The sequence below is a fragment of the Atractosteus spatula genome, chromosome 10, assembly GCF_055471065.1.
Source record: "Atractosteus spatula isolate fAtrSpa1 chromosome 10, fAtrSpa1.hap1, whole genome shotgun sequence".
NCBI classification, from domain to species: domain Eukaryota; kingdom Metazoa; phylum Chordata; class Actinopteri; order Semionotiformes; family Lepisosteidae; genus Atractosteus; species Atractosteus spatula.
Genome location: NC_142715.1, coordinates 12,645,991 through 12,657,158, shown reverse-complemented (window position 1 = coordinate 12,657,158; position 11,168 = coordinate 12,645,991). Strand labels below are relative to the sequence as shown.

The window sequence follows — 11,168 nt, the reverse complement described above, 5'->3', positions numbered from 1 at the left end:
AGACTCGCATTTTCAGCAAATATAAAGAGGGTAAAGGTTTCGGCTTTAGCGGAGCCAGTGTTCACATTGACATTAATAAGAAGACCGTCCCTGGGTTTGGCTCGAACCACCAACCTTTCAGTTAACAGCCGAACGCGCTCGCCGATTGCGCCACAGAGACTGACGAGAGCGACTTCTCTCCATTCGCACCTTTCCGGTCAAAAAATAAACATTGCTTGCATTTTCTTGCCAGTCGGCAATATTCCTTCTGCTCTGATAGCCAAGAATTATGCACCAGGAAATGTTGTGTTTAGAAGACGTGAGTTAACATGAAAAGTGACCTAATTTACCGGAGCAAATGCTCGCCTAGCAAGATCTGCTTTACTACAAGAGAGAAGTAGAGTGAAAGACGTGAGCATTTCACGCCGTTGTGGAACAAAACGCTTTTTTCTTGGAATTCTAAATCAATTAGAAATTCAGAGCGACACATAAAGGCTTTGTCTGCTTAAAAGTGATGATTTTTAAAAACTGATAAAAATGTAGAAAACACGTTTCTCACGTAGAAATTTAAGATGGGGGTGGGGTATTACTAGTAGCGGCGCTGAACTCACCATGGTGCAATTCATTTACGTGACGGGCTAGTGGTTTAATGGATGAGGCGTCTGATTTCGGTTGATTAGATTGTCGATTCGACTTCTACCGGGGTTGTGTGATTTAAATCAGGCTCCTCAGAAATAGATGTCCGTAATGTAAATGAACCGCACCTGAAAGCAAACGTTGGGTCTGGGTTCCTTTCTTTCCTGCATGAAATAGCAAATCGTTACAAAAAAACACCAACTAATGTCCAATAGCGTTAGTCATTTAAGTAAACATGAATATACTGTAAGGTCTTGGTACATGGGAGTGGATTTCAACCACAATTAAAAAAGAGCAAATTATAATTACAGGCTTCAGACACTTTTTCATACAAAAGTGACCAAACACTGCCTAACTTTCAGGTTTGCTTGAACCTGTAACAGAAAGGAGGTCTGAAACTTCCATTCTCTGATGTTACTGTCTCTAAAGCCGGACGTGATGTTTCGCGGATGTGCAGTGTGCCTTTTCTCTTGCCGTGTTCAAGATGCTTCGCTGCATAAGCTCCTGACTGGGTGTTCCGTACTGCGCTGTTACTTCGTTCAGATTACCCATGCGGTGTACAGATAAAACCCAACTGCGTGGTGTAAGTTCCGGCACCAGCAGCACCTGCAAACTCATCAGCTGACCTCGACGTGATTTGAACACGCGACCTTCTGAACTGGAGTCAGTCGCGCTACCGTTGCGCCACGAGGTCACTTGCCTCAAGTGCTTTTAATTCCCCCAAAGAGAACAATCAGCGTCCCTGGAAAAGTTTTTTTTCATTCTCTGCTGTGAGGAGCGCAGCTCTTCCAACGAGGGTCTCTTCTTCCCAGACCACAGATTATTCTTTCCGCCCGGCTCTCTCACAGAGAGCAGACACACCGTCTCCACTGATGTGTTTACTACATCTATAGATCTGACCCCCTACAGCCACGATATTCCTGGACAGGATATTTACCACCAGCCTCGTGAACTTCTCATCTTGACCTCTCCCAGGAGGAGCACAGTTAACACAGAATCCTCTCTCCATTTAGCAAATAACACAAAACACTGTTTACCTGTCAAGACAGAAAACCAGGCTGCTCCAGGTGAGGCTTGAACTCACAACCTCGGTATGACTCCACTGCTCATGTCATTGGACATGGCCTGAACCAGGAAAGAGATTGGAAATCGAGACGTCATGGCGTTGTTTTAAAACTTGCCTACTCTTTCAATTTTTTCGGTCAAATCTTTTATCTGGGAGTACTTTCAGTTGATGTTAATCCTTGTCCCGATGCACGATTCTGGGCCATGGTGCATCTTGAATAATGTTCTTATAGGCTTCAGTTTGGAAAAGTGCGCTCTTCAGAAGCTACCGAAACCGCTAATGGTTACATAACACTTAAGCAAAAGCAACGTTCGGGTTTGAAAACTAATATTACTTGCTATGAATACAAACACTGTTACAGGAGGCGTGTTAGGGCTATTTTAGCTTAGATCATCAATTCATCTGACATTTCTTCTCCATCTATATCAACAGCGTAATCGCTACTGAGCGCTAAAGGCAGGTCCTGGCAATACAATCTTCTTTAGAAAACATTTTTAAAACTGTTTCCACGACCACACGTAAAGTAAAAGATACCGATTGCACGCAACTAATAAATTCTCTTTTCCAGGGACGTTGTAGCTAGATGCAAATTACAATCGAAAATGTATCAGCTTTAAAATTTTCTTTTGGATCCACAGGACGATCAGCACGAGACTCAAAATATGCCTGTGTTTGATTGTACAGCATAGATTGTACAGCATTTATGTTTATATTTATGTTAAAATGAAGGTAAATATATCAAAATATCAACATCCAACTTCACAGTGCTAACGTAACAATGCTTGTCAAATTTTCAAAGAAATCGGCGTTGTATTTCTAAACTATTTTAGCAGAGGACGCAACAGGAGTATAAATGATATCTCCCGCCAGCCCTTCAAAGATACTTTTCCATGGGTGAATATGGTTGTCTGGGGAGTTGCGGTGTTGGTCACTATTGGACTTCCCCGGTCTCAAGTGTTGTTGTTGGACACGGGCAAAAGACTCGCATTTTCGGCAAATAGAAAGAGGGTTAAGGTTTCGGCTTTAGCGGAGCCAGTGTTCACATTGACAATAATAAGACGCCCGTCCCTGGGTGGGCTCGAACCACCAACCTTTCAGTTAACAGCCGAACGCGCTCGCCGATTGCGCCACAGAGACCGACAAGAGAGCCTTTTCTCCATTCGCACCTTTCCGGTCAAAAAATAAACATTGCTTGCATTTTCTTGCCAGTCGGCAATATTCCTTCTGCTCTGATAGCCAAGAATTAAATTTCATTTTTCACAAGCTGTATGAATTTCTTGAAAAACAAGTTGTTGCAGAAAGGAAATGCATTCATGCATTAAACTAAATCAAGCCCTATGCGGTTGACCAAAATGGTACTTTCTGCACGAAAAGACAGGAAGAAAGGCACAGCTGGGATGTGGAGCCAGGATCTCCAGTTAAAGAGACAGGTACTTAAGCAACTGAGCTACGGCGCCAGCAGAATTCTCCTCTTTTACAGCCGCTTGGACACACCGCTCTGAGCCATCTGCGTTCAGTAAGCACTGAGTCTGCTGGCTGAGCAAGCTGCCTCCTTTACACGCAACAGGAGCCCCGACTGTAAGAGAAACGAAGAGAAATGGCTTTTATTGGGCACTTTTCATGTCCAATGCGCTTGACATCTCCCAAGGGCGGCAGAGTTCATTTATGACACTTTTCCTTTCTTTCTTCTTTCTGCACTCTTTGATGAAATAAACCGAGAAATCATGTAAGGGAAAATGACTTTTTTTCATGGAGAAAACATGCACCAGGAAATGTTGTGTTTAGAAGACGTGAGTTAACATGAAAAGTGACCTAATTTACCGGAGCAAATGCTCGCCTAGCAAGATCTGCTTTACTACAAGAGAGAAGTAGAGTGAAAGACGTGAGCATTTCACGCCGTTGTGGAACAAAACGCTTTTTTCTTGGAATTCTAAATCAATTAGAAATTCAGAGCGACACATAAAGGCTTTGTCTGCTTAAAGTGATGATTTTTAAAAACTGATAAAAATGTAGAAAACACGTTTCTCACGTAGAAATTTAAGATGGGGGTGGGGTATTACTAGTAGCGGCGCTGAACTCACCATGGTGCAATTCATTTACGTGACGGGCTAGTGGTTTAATGGATAAGGCGTCTGATTTCGGTTGATTAGATTGTCGATTCGACTTCTACCGGGGTTGTGTGATTTAAATCAGGCTCCTCAGAAATAGATGTCCGTAATGTAAATGAACCGCACCTGAAAGCAAACGTTGGGTCTGGGTTCCTTTCTTTCCTGCATGAAATAGCAAATCGTTACAAAAAAAACACCAACTAATGTCCAATAGCGTTAGTCATTTAAGTAAACATGAATATACTGTAAGGTCTTGGTACATGGGAGTGGATTTCAACCACAATTAAAAAAGAGCAAATTATAATTACAGGCTTCAGACACTTTTTCATACAAAAGTGACCAAACACTGCCTAACTTTCAGGTTTGCTTGAACCTGTAACAGAAAGGAGGTCTGAAACTTCCATTCTCTGATGTTACTGTCTCTAAAGCCGGACGTGATGTTTCGCGGATGTGCAGTGTGCCTTTTCTCTTGCCGTGTTCAAGATGCTTCGCTGCATAAGCTCCTGACTGGGTGTTCCGTACTGCGCTGTTACTTCGTTCAGATTACCCATGCGGTGTACAGATAAAACCCAACTGCGTGGTGTAAGTCCCGGGTTCGGCACCAGCAGCACCTGCAAACTCATCAGCTGACCTCGACGTGATTTGAACACGCAACCTTCTGAACTGGAATCAGACGCTCTACCGTTGCGCCACGAGGTCACTTGCCTCAAGTGCTTTTAATTCCCCCAAAGAGAACAATCAGCGTCCCTGGAAAAGTTTTTTTTCATTCTCTGCTGTGAGGAGCGCAGCTCTTCCAACGAGGGTCTCTTCTTCCCAGACCACAGATTATTCTTTCCGCCTGGCTCTCTCACAGAGAGCAGACACACCGTCTCCACTGATGTGTTTACTACATCAATAGATCTGACCCCCTACAGCCACGATATTCCTGGACAGGATATTTACCACCAGCCTCGTGAACTTCTCATCTTGACCTCTCCCAGGAGGAGCACAATTAACACAGAATCCTCTCTCCATTTAGCAAATAACACAAAACACTGTTTACCTGTCAAGACAGAAAACCAGGCTGCTCCAGGTGAGGCTTGAACTCACAACCTCGGTATGACTCCACTGCTCATGTCATTGGACAAGGCCTGAATCAGGAAAGAGATTGGAAATCGAGACGTCATGGCGTTGTTTTAAAACTTGCCTACTCTTTCAATTTTTTCGGTCAAATCTTTTATCTGGGAGTACTTTCAGTTGATGTTAATCCTTGTCCCGATGCACGATTCTGGGCCATGGTGCATCTTGAATAATGTTCTTATAGGCTTCAGTTTGGAAAAGTGCGCTCTTCAGAAGCTACCGAAACCGCTAATGGTTACATAACACTTAAGCAAAAGCAACGTTCGGGTTTGAAAACTAATATTACTTGCTATGAATACAAACACTGTTACAGGAGGCGTGTTAGGGCTATTTTAGCTTAGATCATCAATTCATCTGACATTTCTTCTCCATCTATATCAACAGCGTAATCGCTACTGAGCGCTAAAGGCAGGTCCTGGCAATACAATCTTCTTTAGAAAACATTTTTAAAACTGTTTCCACGACCACACGTAAAGTAAAAGATACCGATTGCACGCAACTAATAAATTCTCTTTTCCAGGGATGTTGTAGCTAGATGCAAATTACAATCGAAAATGTATCAGCTTTAAAAATTTCTTTTGGATCCACAGGACGATCAGCACGAGACTCAAAATATGCCTGTGTTTGATTGTACAGCATAGATTGTACAGCATTTATGTTTATATTTATGTTAAAATGAAGGTAAATATATCAAAATATCAACATCCAACTTCACAGTGCTAACGTAACAATGCTTGTCAAATTTTCAAAGAAATCTGCGTTGTATTTCTAAACTATTTTAGCAGAGGACGCAACAGGAGTATAAATGATATCTCCCGCCAGCCCTTCAAAGATACTTTTCCATGGGTGAATATGGTTGTCTGGGGAGTTGCGGTGTTGGTCACTATTGGACTTCCCCGGTCTCAAGTGTTGTTGTTGGACACGGGCAAAAGACTCGCATTTTCGGCAAATAGAAAGAGGGTTAAGGTTTCGGCTTTAGCGGAGCCAGTGTTCACATTGACAATAATAAGAAGCCCGTCCCTGGGTGGGCTCGAACCACCAACCTTTCAGTTAACAGCCGAACGCGCTCGCCGATTGCGCCACAGAGACCGACGTGAGAGGCGTCTCTCCATTCGCACCTTTCCGGTCAAAAAATAAACATTGCTTGCATTTTCTTGCCAGTCGGCAATATTCCTTCTGCTCTGATAGCCAAGAATTAAATTTCATTTTTCACAAGCTGTATGAATTTCTTGAAAAACAAGTTGTTGCAGAAAGGAAATGCATTCATGCATTAAACTAAATCAAGCCCTATGCGGTTGTCCAAAATGGTACTTTCTGCACGAAAAGACAGGAAGAAAGGCACAGCTGGGATGTGGAGCCAGGATCTCCAGTTAAAGAGACAGGTACTTAAGCAACTGAGCTACGGCGCCAGCAGAATTCTCCTCTTTTACAGCCGCTTGGACACACCGCTCTGAGCCATCTGCGTTCAGTAAGCACTGAGTCTGCTGGCTGAGCAAGCTGCCTCCTTTACACGCAACAGGAGCCCCGACTGTAAGAGAAACGAAGAGAAATGGCCTTTATTGGGCACTTTTCATGTCCAATGCGCTTGACATCTCCCAAGGGCGGCAGAGTTCATTTATGACACTTTTCCTTTCTTTCTTCTTTCTGCACTCTTTGATGAAACAAAGCGAGAAATCATGTAAGGGAAAATGACTTTTTTTCATGGAGAAAACATGCACCAGGAAATGTGTTTAGAAGACGTGAGTTAACATGAAAAGTGACCTAATTTACGGGAGCAAATGCTCGCCTAGCAAGATCTGCTTTACTACAAGAGAGAAGTAGAGTGAAAGACGTGAGCATTTCACGCCGTTGTGGAACAAAACGCTTTTTTCTTGGAATTCTAAATCAATTAGAAATTCAGAGCGACACATAAAGGCTTTGTCTGCTTAAAGTGATGATTTTTAAAAACTGATAAAAATGTAGAAAACACGTTTCTCACGTAGAAATTTAAGATGGGGGTGGGGTATTACTAGTAGCGGCGCTGAACTCACCATGGTGCAATTCATTTACGTGACGGGCTAGTGGTTTAATGGATAAGGCGTCTGATTTCGGTTGATTAGATTGTCGATTCGACTTCTACCGGGGTTGTGTGATTTAAATCAGGCTCCTCAGAAATAGATGTCCGTAATGTAAATGAACCGCACCTGAAAGCAAACGTTGGGTCTGGGTTCCTTTCTTTCCTGCATGAAATAGCAAATCGTTACAAAAAAACACCAACTAATGTCCAATAGCGTTAGTCATTTAAGTAAACATGAATATACTGTAAGGTCTTGGTACATGGGAGTGGATTTCAACCACAATTAAAAAAGAGCAAATTATAATTACAGGCTTCAGACACTTTTTCATACAAAAGTGACCAAACACTGCCTAACTTTCAGGTTTGCTTGAACCTGTAACAGAAAGGAGGTCTGAAACTTCCATTCTCTGATGTTACTGTCTCTAAAGCCGGACGTGATGTTTCGCGGATGTGCAGTGTGCCTTTTCTCTTGCCGTGTTCAAGATGCTTCGCTGCATAAGCTCCTGACTGGGTGTTCCGTACTGCGCTGTTACTTCGTTCAGATTACCCATGCGGTGTACAGATAAAACCCAACTGCGTGGTGTAAGTCCCGGGTTCGGCACCAGCAGCACCTGCAAACTCATCAGCTGACCTCGACGTGATTTGAACACGCGACCTTCTGAACTGGAGTCAGTCGCGCTACCGTTGCGCCACGAGGTCACTTGCCTCAAGTGCTTTTAATTCCCCCAAAGAGAACAATCAGCGTCCCTGGAAAAGTTTTTTTTCATTCTCTGCTGTGAGGAGCGCAGCTCTTCCAACGAGGGTCTCTTCTTCCCAGACCACAGATTATTCTTTCCGCCCGGCTCTCTCACAGAGAGCAGACACACCGTCTCCACTGATGTGTTTACTACATCTATAGATCTGACCCCCTACAGCCACGATATTCCTGGACAGGATATTTACCACCAGCCTCGTGAACTTCTCATCTTGACCTCTCCCAGGAGGAGCACAGTTAACACAGAATCCTCTCTCCATTTAGCAAATAACACAAAACACTGTTTACCTGTCAAGACAGAAAACCAGGCTGCTCCAGGTGAGGCTTGAACTCACAACCTCGGTATGACTCCACTGCTCATGTCATTGGACATGGCCTGAACCAGGAAAGAGATTGGAAATCGAGACGTCATGGCGTTGTTTTAAAACTTGCCTACTCTTTCAATTTTTTCGGTCAAATCTTTTATCTGGGAGTACTTTCAGTTGATGTTAATCCTTGTCCCGATGCACGATTCTGGGCCATGGTGCATCTTGAATAATGTTCTTATAGGCTTCAGTTTGGAAAAGTGCGCTCTTCAGAAGCTACCGAAACCGCTAATGGTTACATAACACTTAAGCAAAAGCAACGTTCGGGTTTGAAAACTAATATTACTTGCTATGAATACAAACACTGTTACAGGAGGCGTGTTAGGGCTATTTTAGCTTAGATCATCAATTCATCTGACATTTCTTCTCCATCTATATCAACAGCGTAATCGCTACTGAGCGCTAAAGGCAGGTCCTGGCAATACAATCTTCTTTAGAAAACATTTTTAAAACTGTTTCCACGACCACACGTAAAGTAAAAGATACCGATTGCACGCAACTAATAAATTCTCTTTTCCAGGGACGTTGTAGCTAGATGCAAATTACAATCGAAAATGTATCAGCTTTAAAATTTTCTTTTGGATCCACAGGACGATCAGCACGAGACTCAAAATATGCCTGTGTTTGATTGTACAGCATAGATTGTACAGCATTTATGTTTATATTTATGTTAAAATGAAGGTAAATATATCAAAATATCAACATCCAACTTCACAGTGCTAACGTAACAATGCTTGTCAAATTTTCAAAGAAATCGGCGTTGTATTTCTAAACTATTTTAGCAGAGGACGCAACAGGAGTATAAATGATATCTCCCGCCAGCCCTTCAAAGATACTTTTCCATGGGTGAATATGGTTGTCTGGGGAGTTGCGGTGTTGGTCACTATTGGACTTCCCCGGTCTCAAGTGTTGTTGTTGGACACGGGCAAAAGACTCGCATTTTCGGCAAATAGAAAGAGGGTTAAGGTTTCGGCTTTAGCGGAGCCAGTGTTCACATTGACAATAATAAGACGCCCGTCCCTGGGTGGGCTCGAACCACCAACCTTTCAGTTAACAGCCGAACGCGCTCGCCGATTGCGCCACAGAGACCGACAAGAGAGCCTTTTCTCCATTCGCACCTTTCCGGTCAAAAAATAAACATTGCTTGCATTTTCTTGCCAGTCGGCAATATTCCTTCTGCTCTGATAGCCAAGAATTAAATTTCATTTTTCACAAGCTGTATGAATTTCTTGAAAAACAAGTTGTTGCAGAAAGGAAATGCATTCATGCATTAAACTAAATCAAGCCCTATGCGGTTGACCAAAATGGTACTTTCTGCACGAAAAGACAGGAAGAAAGGCACAGCTGGGATGTGGAGCCAGGATCTCCAGTTAAAGAGACAGGTACTTAAGCAACTGAGCTACGGCGCCAGCAGAATTCTCCTCTTTTACAGCCGCTTGGACACACCGCTCTGAGCCATCTGCGTTCAGTAAGCACTGAGTCTGCTGGCTGAGCAAGCTGCCTCCTTTACACGCAACAGGAGCCCCGACTGTAAGAGAAACGAAGAGAAATGGCTTTTATTGGGCACTTTTCATGTCCAATGCGCTTGACATCTCCCAAGGGCGGCAGAGTTCATTTATGACACTTTTCCTTTCTTTCTTCTTTCTGCACTCTTTGATGAAATAAACCGAGAAATCATGTAAGGGAAAATGACTTTTTTTCATGGAGAAAACATGCACCAGGAAATGTTGTGTTTAGAAGACGTGAGTTAACATGAAAAGTGACCTAATTTACCGGAGCAAATGCTCGCCTAGCAAGATCTGCTTTACTACAAGAGAGAAGTAGAGTGAAAGACGTGAGCATTTCACGCCGTTGTGGAACAAAACGCTTTTTTCTTGGAATTCTAAATCAATTAGAAATTCAGAGCGACACATAAAGGCTTTGTCTGCTTAAAGTGATGATTTTTAAAAACTGATAAAAATGTAGAAAACACGTTTCTCACGTAGAAATTTAAGATGGGGGTGGGGTATTACTAGTAGCGGCGCTGAACTCACCATGGTGCAATTCATTTACGTGACGGGCTAGTGGTTTAATGGATAAGGCGTCTGATTTCGGTTGATTAGATTGTCGATTCGACTTCTACCGGGGTTGTGTGATTTAAATCAGGCTCCTCAGAAATAGATGTCCGTAATGTAAATGAACCGCACCTGAAAGCAAACGTTGGGTCTGGGTTCCTTTCTTTCCTGCATGAAATAGCAAATCGTTACAAAAAAAACACCAACTAATGTCCAATAGCGTTAGTCATTTAAGTAAACATGAATATACTGTAAGGTCTTGGTACATGGGAGTGGATTTCAACCACAATTAAAAAAGAGCAAATTATAATTACAGGCTTCAGACACTTTTTCATACAAAAGTGACCAAACACTGCCTAACTTTCAGGTTTGCTTGAACCTGTAACAGAAAGGAGGTCTGAAACTTCCATTCTCTGATGTTACTGTCTCTAAAGCCGGACGTGATGTTTCGCGGATGTGCAGTGTGCCTTTTCTCTTGCCGTGTTCAAGATGCTTCGCTGCATAAGCTCCTGACTGGGTGTTCCGTACTGCGCTGTTACTTCGTTCAGATTACCCATGCGGTGTACAGATAAAACCCAACTGCGTGGTGTAAGTCCCGGGTTCGGCACCAGCAGCACCTGCAAACTCATCAGCTGACCTCGACGTGATTTGAACACGCAACCTTCTGAACTGGAATCAGACGCTCTACCGTTGCGCCACGAGGTCACTTGCCTCAAGTGCTTTTAATTCCCCCAAAGAGAACAATCAGCGTCCCTGGAAAAGTTTTTTTTCATTCTCTGCTGTGAGGAGCGCAGCTCTTCCAACGAGGGTCTCTTCTTCCCAGACCACAGATTATTCTTTCCGCCTGGCTCTCTCACAGAGAGCAGACACACCGTCTCCACTGATGTGTTTACTACATCAATAGATCTGACCCCCTACAGCCACGATATTCCTGGACAGGATATTTACCACCAGCCTCGTGAACTTCTCATCTTGACCTCTCCCAGGAGGAGCACAATTAACACAGAATCCTCTCTCCATTTAGCAAATAA

General features: G+C 43.2%; 7 non-coding genes across 7 annotated transcripts; all 7 read right to left on the bottom strand.

The window, feature by feature from the left end:
* Positions 1–1,237: 1,237 nt before the first annotated feature.
* On the bottom strand, positions 1,238–1,309 carry trnaw-cca (transfer RNA tryptophan (anticodon CCA)). Its single transcript has one exon. It is a non-coding gene; the product is annotated as a tRNA-Trp (tRNA).
* Positions 1,310–2,744: 1,435 nt separating this feature from the next.
* trnan-guu (transfer RNA asparagine (anticodon GUU)) lies at positions 2,745–2,818 on the bottom strand. Its single transcript has one exon. It is a non-coding gene; the product is annotated as a tRNA-Asn (tRNA).
* A 1,598-nt stretch (positions 2,819–4,416) lies between these two features.
* On the bottom strand, positions 4,417–4,488 carry trnaw-cca (transfer RNA tryptophan (anticodon CCA)). Its single transcript has one exon. It is a non-coding gene; the product is annotated as a tRNA-Trp (tRNA).
* Positions 4,489–5,923: 1,435 nt separating this feature from the next.
* Positions 5,924–5,997, bottom strand: trnan-guu (transfer RNA asparagine (anticodon GUU)). The gene has a single exon. It is a non-coding gene; the product is annotated as a tRNA-Asn (tRNA).
* A 1,594-nt stretch (positions 5,998–7,591) lies between these two features.
* trnaw-cca (transfer RNA tryptophan (anticodon CCA)) lies at positions 7,592–7,663 on the bottom strand. The gene has a single exon. It is a non-coding gene; the product is annotated as a tRNA-Trp (tRNA).
* Positions 7,664–9,098: 1,435 nt separating this feature from the next.
* trnan-guu (transfer RNA asparagine (anticodon GUU)) lies at positions 9,099–9,172 on the bottom strand. The gene has a single exon. It is a non-coding gene; the product is annotated as a tRNA-Asn (tRNA).
* Positions 9,173–10,770: 1,598 nt separating this feature from the next.
* On the bottom strand, positions 10,771–10,842 carry trnaw-cca (transfer RNA tryptophan (anticodon CCA)). Its single transcript has one exon. It is a non-coding gene; the product is annotated as a tRNA-Trp (tRNA).
* Between the last annotated feature and the right edge of the window lie 326 nt (positions 10,843–11,168).